Source organism: Bos indicus x Bos taurus, chromosome 23 (genome assembly GCF_003369695.1).
Source record: "Bos indicus x Bos taurus breed Angus x Brahman F1 hybrid chromosome 23, Bos_hybrid_MaternalHap_v2.0, whole genome shotgun sequence".
NCBI lineage: Eukaryota > Metazoa > Chordata > Mammalia > Artiodactyla > Bovidae > Bos > Bos indicus x Bos taurus.
This window is the reverse complement of record NC_040098.1, coordinates 27,267,640-27,282,280: the sequence shown is the minus strand read 5'-3', so window position 1 is coordinate 27,282,280 and position 14,641 is coordinate 27,267,640.

Sequence of the window (14,641 nt, the reverse complement as noted above, 5' to 3'; positions counted from 1 at the left end):
ATGGATTGTTAATACACAAAAACATCAATATGTTGCATACCTGAAACTATAAATCAACTATACTTCAGTAAGAAAGAAACAGTAAAAATGATACACTTAAATATTCCAGTTATGAGTGCTTCACTTAAACATTTAAAATATCTAACTGCAAATTAACAGAGGCTAGCAGATAATTTACCTAAAGATATAAATTTGGCTAAGAATCCAATAGAATTTTGTATAAATAATAAAATCTTTTCCAATTGATTTCCTAGAAACTTATATTTGAGTACATAACAGTACTTTACAACAATACATAAAATATAAAATCTGAAATTTTATTTGGTGAGGCAAAACACTATGTTAGACAGAATCACATCCAAGAGAATCAAATATTATGACAAAAAGCAAGAATCTGAGAAATGAGCAATAAACAGGGAAAATCTTTTTTCATCTTTGATCTTTACTTTGGAAGCCTACATGAAAAAACATTCATTCTCTTTTATATACAGTTTTAAAGGAGGGGGGGCAATGTAAGAGTGGTATGGGTGTGGGAGGTACAAACTATTGCGTGTAAGACAGGCTACAAGGATGCACTGAACAACACAGGGAACCCAGTCAATGTTTTGTAATTACTGTAAATGGAGCATAACCTTTAAAAATTATGTGAAAAAGCTCATTTATTTAAATGTAAATTCTATGTTCAAAGTTTTTCAGAAAATGCATTTGAAGTTAATAGTATACTCTTATATGTCATTCAGATTATTTAACTGCTGGTTTTTTTAAAAAAATAAATATCTAAGTAACTGATACAAATTTCAAGAATTCTAAGAATTTAAGTCTGAGACGCAGCCATCTTTACTTAATGAAATGTCATTTTACAGTTTCATTATGTGTAATGATGTATTTTACATAAAAAGAAGTGTAAAATGTTCTCACTTGTTTTTGTTTATATTAGTATTCTTCCTCTTGCTAGAGATCCACCAATTCCCTACCTATTTTCTCAGCCAAATGCTTGAGAAATGCCTGAGAGAACTAATTTTATCTACTTAATTACTATTGGTACCATGTGAGCAGAAAGTTTGGTCCAGCTCTCCTTCTAGGTAAATGGTCATACCATCTACTGGTATTTTAGCTCCTTCATCCTATCTTCTTCCTCAAAAAGTGACCAGATCACCTGCCATTATCTTATCTATCATGTATAATTATACTTCTTCTACTAGTATTATACTGCAAATTCACAGATAATGGTTAGCAGCAATAACATTGCTAAATCAGATTTTTATTTTTCAACCGGTGTTCTTCAGTTTTCTACAGCATGGATATTATCTACTATTCCATTCCTTTTTTAATATAAATTGATGTGTCTTTCTAAAACATTATTTCCTACATCCATTCCTATCCATAGGACTATCATTCTCTGTCACTTCTTTGTTCTCATATTTTTCCACTACTGAGTATTGCTTTGAAAGCAAGCAAATTATTATGTATATGAAATACATGCATAAAATCATAATAAGTAAGGCAATGAGAAAAATTGTGTTAAATTTCAAAAGTGACATATAATCATCATTGAGGGAGTCAATATAACAAACCACATTATCCTTCTTGTTATACATGCATATTTTAGATTCTAAACAGATTAATCAATAATAGCAAAAATGTGTATGTGATAATATGGTCTTCTACATAAGGAAACACTGGAGAAACTTATCTGTACATATCAACCATTCTAATGAAAAAGTAGCTGCAACAAAAAGAAGGTCTTCATTACATATTGCAAAGCAGTTCTATGTTTAAAATTAACATCAAAGTAGTCTAATGTCATTGGAGAAGGCAGTGGCACCCCACTCCAGTGTTCTTGCCTGGAAAATCCCATGGACGGAGGAGCTTGATAGGCTGCAGTCCATGGGGTCGCTAGGAGTCAGACACGACTGAGTGACTTCACTTTCACTTTTCACTTTCCTGTATCAGAGAAGGAAATGACAACCCACTCCAGTGTTCTTGCCTGGAGAATCCCAGGGACGGGGGAGCCTGGTGGGCTGCCGTCTATGGGGTCGCACAGAGTCAGACACGACTGAAGCGACTTAGCAGCAGCTGCAGTCTAATGCCATATTCTTGCATAAAACAGGTTTAGAGCATTATATAAATCTTATGTTACAATAATTTGAATAATACCCCACTGATGGCCAGAAAAACTTTTTCCAATCTCTATCTGTTCATGAGTTGTCCTTGCTTAGTTTTCCAAACAGAGATGGTTACTTACTTACCTACAGTGGCATTATACATCAATTTTTTTCAGGACTTACTATATATCAGAATATTAGCCACCACAAGTTGGATCTCTACTCCACTCCTAAATATTTCTAATTACTGCACATTAAAACCTATTCATCAAGGATATTAAAATTCATGAATATAAAAATGTTAATATCTTGGAATTCCACAGCAAAGTGTTCCTTAAAAGAAGCTTTTATTTCATCATTACACAGAATGGCCAGTTTTTAAAGTGTGTTAGTTGCTTAGTCACGTCCAGTTCTTTGCAACCCCATGAACTGTGGCCTGCCTGCCAGGCTCCTCCATCCATGGAATTCTCCAGGCAAGAATACTGCAGTGGGTAGCCATTCCCTTAGAGTAGCTTCCTGACCCAGGGTTTGAACCCAGGTCTCCTGCATTGCAAGCAGATTCCTTACTGTCTGAACCACCAGGGAAGCCAGGATGAGAGTATTAGTTTTCAGTTCTATGAGGTAATTTTTCATGACTTTAGAATGCAAATATCACATATTGATTGCTAGCTTCTGATTATATTTTTGAAATAAGTGATGTTCTAATGACATACAGAAAAGAATGTATGGAAGTCAGACTGACCAGACTTGAGGGAGTGGAAATCCAAATCTCATGCCTTGTACCCTGAGGTCTGCTCTATCTTTATGACTCAAATGCTTTTGTTAGAAGCACTAGCTAGACATACAGGCTCTCTCTCTCTCTCTCTCTCTCTCTCTCTCTCTCTCTCTCTCTAACACACACACACACACAAAAGCACAAACAATATCAGCAGTATCAAAAAATCAAACTCACCTTTATGACTTCCATTCATCATAGGTGATTTTCTATAGTGATCTATTGGATAAGTCACCATCTTAAGAAGAAAGATGTTTCACATCAGTCACTTGTGGCCCAGAGAAAGTCTAAGCTTGGTCCTGAGTTGTGTTGGCAGGATTTTGAAATATCTTTGTGTTCCTTCTACAAACACAGAGAGGGAAGAGATTATATGACCCAAGGCAATATCCTTGGGTCAGAGAGAAGTTTCAGTCATATGAATCAGGTTTCTGGTTCTTGCGTGCTGCAGGTGCAGCATGGAATTAACCAGAAGCGGGAAAGGAGACCCTGTACTCTGAACCTTATATGATCATAAAACAATACTTCAGAAGCAGTTATTTATTTGAATAAATCTACAAATAACTGCATATACACAGAAAATCAATAGGTAAATCTCAGATTAGATTTCTTTTTTAATTTTTCTCTTCATGCAAGTCAACCATAGAGTGTCTAGTGCTGAAAGAACTTTTATGTTCAACTGATCTTTTATGTAGACTAATTATAGACCAATTAAACTAAACCAGAGTTGTTACTGCTTAACAATCCTGCCCAGGTCCAATCTCAGACTAACCAAATAGAAATTTCTTAGGGGTGGAAAGAAGAAAGAGAAGGTAGAACTATGAATCAGTAATTTAAAATATATTCTCAAGTGATTATACTGTGCCATAGTGCTCCCGTCTCAGTTAAATCCCACTCTTGCATACCCCCATGGACTGCAGCCTGCTAGGTTCCTCTGTCCATGGGATTTTCCAGACAAGAATACTGGAGTGGTTGCCATTTCCTTTCCTCCTCTGGGGATCTTCCCAACCACGGGATTAAATCCTGGTCTCTAGCATTGCAGGCAGATTCTTTATCTCTGAACCATCAGGGAAGCTGGTTTTACTGAACAACCCAGAACTAAGAAATGGGAATGCAAACTAGTACAGCCACTATGGAGAACAGTGTGGAGATTCCTTAAAAAACTGGAAATAGAACTGCCTTATGACCCAGCAATCCCACTACTGGGCATACACACCGAGGAAACCAGAATTGAAAGAGACACGTGTACCCCAATGTTCAGCACAGCACTGTTTATAATGCTAGGACATGGAAGCAACCTAGATGTCCATCAGCAGATGAATGGATAAGAAAGCAGTGGTACATATACACAATGGAGTATTACTCAGCCATTAAAAAGAATACATTTGAATCAGTTCTAATGAGGTGGATGAAACTGGAGCCTATTGTACAGAGTGAAGTAAGCCAGAAAGAAAAACACCAATACAGTATACTAATGCATACATATGGAATTTAGAAAGATGGTAACGATAACCCTGTATGTGAGACAGCAAAAGAGACACAGATGTAGAGAACAATCTTTTGGATTCTGTGGGAGAGAGAGAAGGTGGGATGATTTGGGGGAATGGCATGGAAACATGTTTACTATCATATAAGAAACGAATCACCAGTCCAGGTTCGATACAGGATCTTGGGGCTGGTGCACTGGGATAACCCGGAGGGATGGTAAGGGGAGGGAGGTGGGAGGGGGTTCAGGATGGGAAACATGTGTATGCCCGTGGTGGATTCATGTTGATGTGGCAGAACCAATACAATATTGTAAAGTAATTAGCCTCCAATTAAAATAAATAAATTAAAAAAAAAAAAAAAGAAATGCAGTCTTAGGCTGGCTGACTTCCTCATGTCTCCTACCCCTTATCTGTCAGCTTCTGTTAAGCACTCAAATAAAGGTGAAGTGGAAGGGAGTGTATTGTTCAAGGATCCTCTTTTCAAACCGGCCACTTCTTATCAAAAGAAATATTTTGAACTCTGTTCCTCTCAAGAGTTTCAATCACAATTGAGTTTTCTTGATTCTTATCACTATCTTCATAGGTATAAAGACACTGTTACTTGACTCAAAAATGTGCTGTATGTCACTAAAAATCATGAGGGTAGTTAATATATAATGAGTCTTTGAGCAAAGGTAGGGCTTAGTACTTTGCCCTAAGCCTGCACAGGACAAGTTATATTTTGAATCCATTTGTAAGACTTGCAGTTTGGACCTCAAAGCCCTGTTACCTAAAAAATTTATTCACAATGTAAGGTTGAGAGTTATGTTTTTTTTTAATTAATTAATTTATTTTAATTGGAGGCTAATTACTTTACAATATTGTGGTGTTTTTTGCCATACATTGACATGAATCAGCCATGGGTGTACAGGTGTCCCCCATCCTGAACCCCCATTCCACCTCCCTCCCCACCTCATCTCTCAGGGTTGACCCAGTGCACTGGCTTCAAGTGTCCTGTTTCATGCATCAAACTTGGACTAGTGATGTATTTCACATATGATAATATACAGGCTTCAATGCTATGCTCTCAAATCGTCACATCCTCACCTTCTCCCACAGAGCCCAAAAGTCTGTTCTTTATATCTGTGTCTCTTTTGCTGTCTCGCATATATGGTCATCATTGCCATCTTTCTAAATTCCATATATATGTGTTAATATACTGTATTGGTGTTTTTCTTGCTGACTTACTTCACTCTGTATAATAGGCTTCAGGTTCATCCATCTCATTATTACTGATTCAAATGCATTCTTTTTAATAGCTGAGTAATATTCCATTGTATATATGTGCCACAGCTTTCTTATTGATTTGTCTGTCAGTGAACATCTAGGTTGCTTCCATGTCCTAAATATTGCAAACAGTGCTGCGATGAACATTGGGGACACGTGGCTCTTTCAATTCTGGTTTCCTTGGTGTATATGCCCAGCAGTAGGATTGCTGGGTCATATGGCAGTTCTATTTCCATGTTTGTAAGGAATCTCCACACTGTTCTCCATAGTGGCTACACTAGTTTGCATTCCTACCAACAGTATAAGAGGGTTCCCTTTTCTCCACACCCTCTCCAGCATTCATTGTTTGTAGACTTTTTGATAGCAGCCCTTCTGGAGATGGTACCTCATTGTGGTTTTGATTTGCATTTCTCTAATAACGAGTGATGTTGAGCATCTTTTCATGTGTTTGTTAGCCACCTGTATGTCTTCTTTGGAGAAATGTCTGTTTAGTTCTTTGGCTTATTTTTTGATTGGTTTGTTTATTTTTCTGTTATTGAGCTGCATGAGCTACTTATGTATTTTTGATATTAATTCTTTGTCAGTTGCTTCATTTGCTATTATTTTCTCCCATTCTGTTTCCCAAGGCTGTCTTTTCATCTTGCTTATGGTTTCCTTCATTGTGCAAGAGCTTTTAAGTTTAATTAGGTCCTATTTGTTTATTTTTGCTTTTATTTCCAATATTCTGGGAGGTGGATCATAGAGGATCCTGCTGTGATTTATGTCAGAGTGTTTTGCCTATGTTTTCCTCTAGGAGTTTTATAGTTTCTGGTCTTACATTTAGATTTTTAATCTATTTTCAGTTTACTTTTGTGTGTGGTGTTAGTAAGTGTTCTAGTTCCATTCTTTTACAAGTGGTTGACTGGTTTTCCCAGCACCACTTGTTAAGGAGATTGTCTTCTCCATTTTATATTCTTGCCTCCTTTGTCAAAGATAAGGTGTTCATAGGTGCATGGATTTATCTCTGGGCTTTCTATTTTGTTCCATTGATCTATATTTCTGTCTTTGTGCCAGTACCATACTCTTTTGATGACTATAGCTTTGTAATATAGTCTGAAGTCAGGCAGGTTGATTCTTCCCATTTACTTCTTCTTTCTCAAGCTTGCTTTGGCTACTCGAGGTTATTTCTGTTTCCATACAAATTGTTAAATTATTTTTTCTACTTTTGTAAAAAATGCCATTGGTACCTTGATAGAGATTGCATTGAATCTGTAGATTGCTTTGGATAGTATACTCATTTTCACTTTTAGATTCTTCTGATCCATGAACATGGTATATTTCTCTGTCTATTTGTGTCCTCTTTGATTTCTTTCATCAGTGTTTTCTATCTATAGGTCTTTTGTTTCTTTAGGTAGATTTATTCTTAAGAATTTTATTCTTTTTTTGCAATGGTGAATGGAATTGTTTCCTTAATTTCTTTTTCTGTTTTCTCATTGTTAGTATATAAGAATGCAAGAGATTTCTGTGTATTAATTTTATATCCTGAAACTTTACTATATTCATTGATTAGCTGTAGTAATTTTCTGATGGTGTATTTAGAGTTTTCTATGTAGAGGATCATATCATCTGCAAACAGTGAGAGTTTTACTTTTTTGACAGATATACTTAGGACTTCAAGACTGGAGGGGCAGCATCTCAAGTAACTTTGAGAGAACTGCTCCAAGGAGGTGATGGGGAGAGCTAAGATATTTAGGAGTTTTACAACAAAGGACAAGTAGTAGGAACAAAAGACTACTCTTAATAAAAGAAAACTAGACATCTCAAGTTAAAGAATTTAGCACTTTTTTTTTTTTTTGTATGGGAAGAAGCAAGAGTCTGGGCTCACTGAAATCATTTCTTTGATATGCACCTCAGCTATCTGGAGCCAGTATTCTCTGTTATCTCACCCTAAGTTCCCTCAGGGCTCACTGTAGGGAGTGGATACAGTCTGATGGCTGCTAGGCTGGCAGGTACTCTTTGTACTCCTGGTGGCAGGAGTACATCAAGGCTGTATATTGTCACCCTGCTTGTTTAACTTATATACAGAATACAGCATGAGAAATGCTGGACTGGATGAAGCATAAACTGGAATCGAGATTGCCAGGAGAAATATCAATAACCTCAGATATGCAAATGACACCACACTTATGGCAGAAAGCAAAGAAGGACTAATGAGCCTCTTGATGAAAGTGAAGGAGGAGACTGAAAAAGTTGGCTTAAAACTCAATATTCAGAAAACTAAGATCATGGCATCCAGTCTCATCTCTTCATGGCAAATAGATGAGGAAACAATGGAAACAGTATCTTCTTGGACTCCAAAATAACTGCAGATGGTGACTGCAGCCATGAAATTAAAAGATGCTTGCTCCTAGGAAGAAAATTTATGACCAGCTTAGATAACGTATTAGAAAGCAGAGGCATTACTTCGCTAACAAAGTCAAAGCTGTACTTTTTCCAGTAGTCATATATGGATGTGAGAGTTGGACTACAAAGAAAGTTGAGCATTGAAGAATTTATGCTTTTGAATTGTGGTGTTGAAGAAGACTCTTGAGAGTCCCTTGGACAGCAGGAGATCCAACCAGTCCATCCTAAAGGAAATCAGTTCTGAATATTCATTGGAAGAAGAACTGATCCTGAAGCTGAAACTCCAATACTTTGGCTACTTGATTCGAAGAACTGACTCATTGGAAAAGATCCTGATGCTGGGAAGGACTGAAGGCAGGAGGAGAAGGGGATGAGATGAACTGAATTCTTTGTTTCCATAGTTCCCTCAGGGATGACCAGCTAATCTATGCTGCAGTAGATGATGAGTGTGACAGCCTTTGTTTACTGATATGCTGGCAATATTTTATTCCTCACATTGAAACTTGCTTAAGTATGTAATAATCTCAGTTAAAGATTTAGGTTTTCATTTCCTGAAAAGTTTGAGGTTTGATCAGGGTATAAATGACACTCAGCTTTTAAGAAAAAAAAAAAAAATTAGACTTATAAATTCACCTAATCTAAACCTTGATGTTAATGTTAAAGGGTCACCATGTTGCACCTCTCCAACCAGATGTCAAAGTCCATAGAAGGGTTTTGCAAATCACAGTCTGTGGACCTGTTCTGCATGGGTGCATGCTCAGATGCTTTAGTCACAGCTGACTCTTTGCAACTCCAAGGACTGTAGCCCACCAGACTCCTGTGTCCAAGGCATTCTTCAGGCAAGAATACTGGAGTGAGTTGCTGTGTCCTTCTCCAGGGGATCTTCCAGACACAGGGATCAAACCCAGGTCTCCTGCATTGCAGGCAGATTCTTTACTGACTGAACTACCAGGGAAGCCTCTAAACCACCACTAAATGGCATTTATTTTTAAATACTAGTGGCTTTTCATTTGCTAAGGCATATCCAGCTGTTTTTGCAACCCAATGGACTGTAACTCCTCAAGCTCCTCTGTCCGTGGGATTTCCCAGACAAGAATACTAGAGTGGGTTGGCATGCCTTCTTCCAGGGGATTTTCCTGGCCCAGGGATCAAACCTGCATCTTCTGTGTCTCCTGCATTGCAGGTGACACTGAGCCACCAGGGAAGCCCTGTGGACCTGTTCTGATTCACTGTAAACTTTAGATAGTTCACAACCAAGAAGATTTTTCATATTTTAAAAGGGCTATAGGGGGAGGGGGTGGGGCGGGTAAAATACATGACACAGACTACATGTGACCTCCAAAACCCAACATATTTACCTTATGGCCCTTTGTAGAATAAACATGCTGATTTCTAGTCTGTAGGATTGATATTGAGGTGTGCAATGCATACTTGTGCAGCTTTATAAGGTCTCCATGGTGCTTAAACATTTCATATTTTGCCCAAAACTGTTACTTCCTTTAGCTTTTCCTTTCAAGTCTCTGTTTATATTTGATACTTGTCTCCTTATTTCTGTTTTTAAATAATATGAATTATTTTTAGCAGGATAACCTAGCCTACAATATTTCTGTTTATTCATTCATCTATTTTCTTTAAAGCAATGTCTTATTTTTCTCTCCCATGTAGCAAAAAGCTCTGCTCAAAAATTAAAAAGTATGCTATTGTTCAGTCACTAAGTGGTGTCTGACTCTTTATGACCCCATGGACTGCAGCACACCAGGCTCCTATGTCCTTCACTATCTCCTGGAGTTTGCTCAAATTCATGCCCATTGACTTGCTGATGCTATTCAATCCTCTCATCCTCTGCCACCCTCTTCTCCTTTTGTCTTCAATCTTTCCCAGCATCAGGATCTTTTCCAATGAGTTGGCTCTTTGCATCACGTGGCCAAAGTATTGGAGTTTCAGCTTCAGCATCAGTCCTTCCAATGAATATTTAGGGTTGATTTCCTTTAGGGTTAACTGGTTTGATCTCCTTGCAGCCCAAGGGACTCTCACGAGTCTTCTTCAGCACCACAATTCTAAAACATCAATTCTCTGGGCACTCGGCCTTCTTTATGGTCCAATTCTCACACTTATACATGACACATAAATAAAACATACTGCAACATGTAGATTACACGTTAGCTTTTTGTGTATATCTGTGTGATCTCTGACATATGGGGACACTGGATTGGAGTCCAGATTTACCAATCACGTGTGGTAAACATGGTAAATCCCTCCTGGAAACATGAGGCACAAACATCAGTAAACGAAGAATGTCACTGTCATCAGTGATTGCAGCCACAACCAATCAATGTTGAGTTGGTGAGCCCTGAGAGAAGTCAGGAAAGAAAAGAATACCTGTCATCTAGCAGCCATCAGACTTCCTAGGGCTTTCCAGAGACTCAGTAATAAAGAATCCACCTGCCATTGCAGGAGCTGTAGGAGACCTGGGTTTGATCCCTGGTTGGGAAGATCCCCTGGAGGAGGAAAAAGCAACCCACTCACATATTATTGCCAGTATGTTCCCACAGACAGAGGAGCTTGGCAGGCTACAGTACATGAGGTCTCAAAGAGCCAGACATGACTGAGAGACTGAACACACACAGCAGCCATCAGACAGCAGCCACTACCCATGGTGAACTCTAAAGGGGCTCAGGATGTGAAAAAACAGGATAGTGGCCTCACATAGCTGAGGTGCATATCAAAGGAATGATTTCAGTGAACCCAGACTCTTCCCACACTCATGAAAAGCACTAAATTCCTTGAGATGTCTTCTTGTTGTTGTTCAGTTGCTCAATTGTGTCTAACTCTTTGCATCCCCATGGACTGCAGTATCCCAGGCTTCCCTGTCCTTCACCATCTCTGCCTTCTCTCTTTCCCAGCATCAGGGTCTTTCCCAGAAAGTCGGCCTTTTGCATCAGGTGGCCACAGTATTGGCCAGTTCAGCTTCAGCATCAGTCCTTCCAATGAATATTCAGGATTTATTTCGTTTAGGATTAACTAGTTTGATCTCTTTGCATTCCAAGGGACTCCCAAGAGTTTTCTCCAAGACCACAGTTCATAAGCATCAATTCTTCAGTGCTCATCCTTCTTTATGGTCTAACTCTCACATCCATATACAACTACTGGAAACCCAATAGCTTTGACTCTGTAGGCCTTTGTTGGCAAAGTAATGCCTCTGCTTTTTAATCAACTCTCTAGTTTTCTTTTATTAACAGTAGTTTTCTGTTCCTACTACCTGTCCTTTGTTGCAAAACTCCTATATATCCAGGCTCCCCCCTCACTTCTTTGGAGTAGTTTTCTCAGGGTTACTTGAGAAGCTGACTTCCAGCCTTGAAGTCCTTAGTAAGTCTTCTGAACAAAACATAGCTCTCAACTTTTTGGCCATGCATATTTTTTTAGTCGACAAAAGAAATACCAGAGTAAACATATATTTGGGAATTAGATTATATAGACACACCTAGGAAGGTTTGGCATTCCAAAAACCACAAAAGTTCTTGAATATGAAATCTCTGTGTGATCTGTATAGAGGTTTGGTTCTTCAGGCTATGTGCAAATGATTATTACACACTTTCACTTCGAATAGGTATATATATATAATCATAAAAGTGTAATAGGATAGACTGGAAAATATACGCAGTAATCTGGACCTTCTTCATCTCTTTTCCAACCAAAAAGGCTTTGAGTCTATAGACAATATAGGATTCAGAAGCCTTTTGTGTGTCAGCAACTGCTCTGTACTCCTTACAGGTGTACAGGGCACAGGTGGTGCCTATCATTATAAAAGGATATTCATGAGTATATTCAACCTTAACAACATATATACTCAACCTTAATTCAAAGAAGTTAAAATTTTCTTATATTTAATTTAAGCATCACCCAGACTCTGCAGTTTTTATTAGGTCTCAATTGATGATCATAGATATTTTTCACATTTTTTAAATGACAATGCTTCAGCATGTGGTTGTGAAGCTGTACAACTTTAATTCTTGTTCCACTTATGAGGTTCTTTATTGCCCACAGATGATTCAACCTTTATGTTGTTCCCTAAGGCAGAATTCTGTCTGCTTTACAATACCCTCCAAAGAGGAGTTTCTCACCCTTCCCCTTATTTTTATCTTTCCTGTCATTACCCAGACACCTAACAGCCCTTCTTATGAAACATTTCCTTCCCATGCACTCCAGTCTCTTGGCTTCCTCCTGCCAATCTCTTCTTTCTTTGAGATATTTTCCTTTCCTCATGGTACATCTTATTTTATTGATGAGCTTTAAGCAGAGCATTATTTTAATTACCATATAGTGTATCCTCATGAGAATGTATTAGTTAATTCTTTCCTCGCATTCACACCAGGTAAAAACACACCAGAAACAATTTGCTCATTGTTTTCTTCATTTTGGCTTTGTTTCAGAAATGTTTTTTAATACAGGTACTTAGGTCTTAGGCTTATTTATTTACAGTACAGTCTACAAACATTGGAGAAGGAAATGGCAACCCACTCCAGTGTTCTTGCCTGGAGAATCCCAGGGACGGGGAAGCCTGGTGGGCTGCCGTCTATGGGGTCGCACAGAGTCAGACACGACTGAAGTGACTTAGCAGCTACAAACATGAGAGATCATTATCCAATAGAAATTATATCAGCTTTTACCAGAATTGCTGGCAATTGCCCATCTTATAGGGTTTCACTGGGGGCTCAGTGGTAAAGAATCCATCTGCATAAAGCAGAAGACACGCGTTCCATCCCTGGGTCAGGAAGATCCCTTGGAGAAGGGAAAGGCAACCCACTCCAGTATTCTTGCCATGGGAAATCCCATGGACAGAGGAGCCTGGCAGGCTAAAGTCCATGGGGTTGCAAAAGAGTTGGTCACAACTTAGTGACTGAACAACAAGCCCATCTTATAAGGATCTTCATTCCTTCTGACTTTTCTCCACACTCTCTCCCTCCCACCCTCTCAAAAGTATTTGTCTAGTCTTTAATTGGTTGCACCAATTATACTTTTACTTCCATTTTGTAAGTATATTAATGTTGATATTTTCCCCTGTAAAAGCAAGAGTCTTTTCACTTAGTTCATATCTGTGCTTAATCCTTCATTTGTGTCTGACTCTTCACAGTCCCATGGATATAGTCCACCAGGCTCCTCTGTCCATGGGATTATCTCCACAAGAATACTGGAGCGGGTTGTCATTTACTTCTCCAGGGAGTCTTCCTGACTCAGAAATCAAACCCTCATCTCTTGTATTCACACATGTGCATGCTAAGTCACATCAGTCATGTCAGACTTTTTGCAACCCTAAAAGTTCAATGAAATTCTTGGAATAAAAATAAAGTGTATTCATTTGTTATGGCTATTGTAACAAAGAGAACAAACTAAGTGGCTTAAAAAACAAAACAAAATTTTGTTGTCTCACAATTGTAGAGGCTAGAAGTTTGAGCTCAAGGTGTTGCAAGAGCCATGCTTGCTCTGAAGGTGCTAGGAAAGATCTCTTCCAACCAGTTCTCCTTGCTTCTGGTGATTTGCCAGCAGTCTTAAATTGTGACAATAAAACTCCAAGCCTGACATGATGACATGATGCTTTCTCTATGTGTGCTAAGTCACTTCAGTTGTGTCCAACTTTGTGACCCTATGGACTGTAGACCTCAGGCTCCTCTGTCCATGTAATTCTCCAGGCAAAAATATTGGAGTGGGTTGCCATGCCCTTCTCCACGGGATCTTCCCAACCCAGGAATCAAACCCACATCTCCTGTATCAGCAGGCAGATTCTTTACCACAAGTGCCACCTGGGAAGCACCCCTCTGTACATATCTGTGTCTAAATTTCCTTTTTTATAAGGACACCTAGCACATTGGATTAAGGACCCATCCTACTCCAGTATGGCCTTATCTTTACTGATTGCATTTGAGTGACTCTACTTCCAAATAAGCTCATATTATGAATATTGGAGGTTAGCCCATAACATGGGGTATATTGAGATAGAAATAAGAAACAGGGAAAGAGAACTGGAATATTTGGATAACTATTTTGAGAGAATTGATTATGGAAAGAAAAATAGGAAACTGTATAGGACCATGTATAATTCATGTTGTGTTACAAATGTTCACAGTTCTACAGTAATTTTATAACTAATGATGAAGGGAGCATTGATATGTGAAACGGTGATCAATCTGTGTTCCAGAGCTTTATTTTGAGAATTAACCAGTTAGGAGGAGGAAAAAATCTACTTGTATGTCTTTGGGGGGAAATTGTGAACACCACTGAAGTCCAAAGTAAACATTATTCATGAAAAGGTAGGCCTATGAAATACAGCATCAGTCTATTTTCCTTCACCTGGACAGATGGTTAGGTGGCCAGAGGACCAATGTCTAAAAATAGGTTTTAGGACAACACAGAATGTGTTCTGGTGAAAGGTGAAACTGTGAAATCTATCTGTCATGTCATAGAAAGACACATGCCCAGCCTCATAATACAGGAATACCCCCACACTAAGGGGTTTTCCTCTTACAGTAAGAGGTTGCTGGGGCAATAAGGGCACAGTACTCTCCCTTGTAGAATCTAATGGCCCAGAAACCATTCTATAGGGACATTGGGACCCTTCCCTTCCTTCTTACATT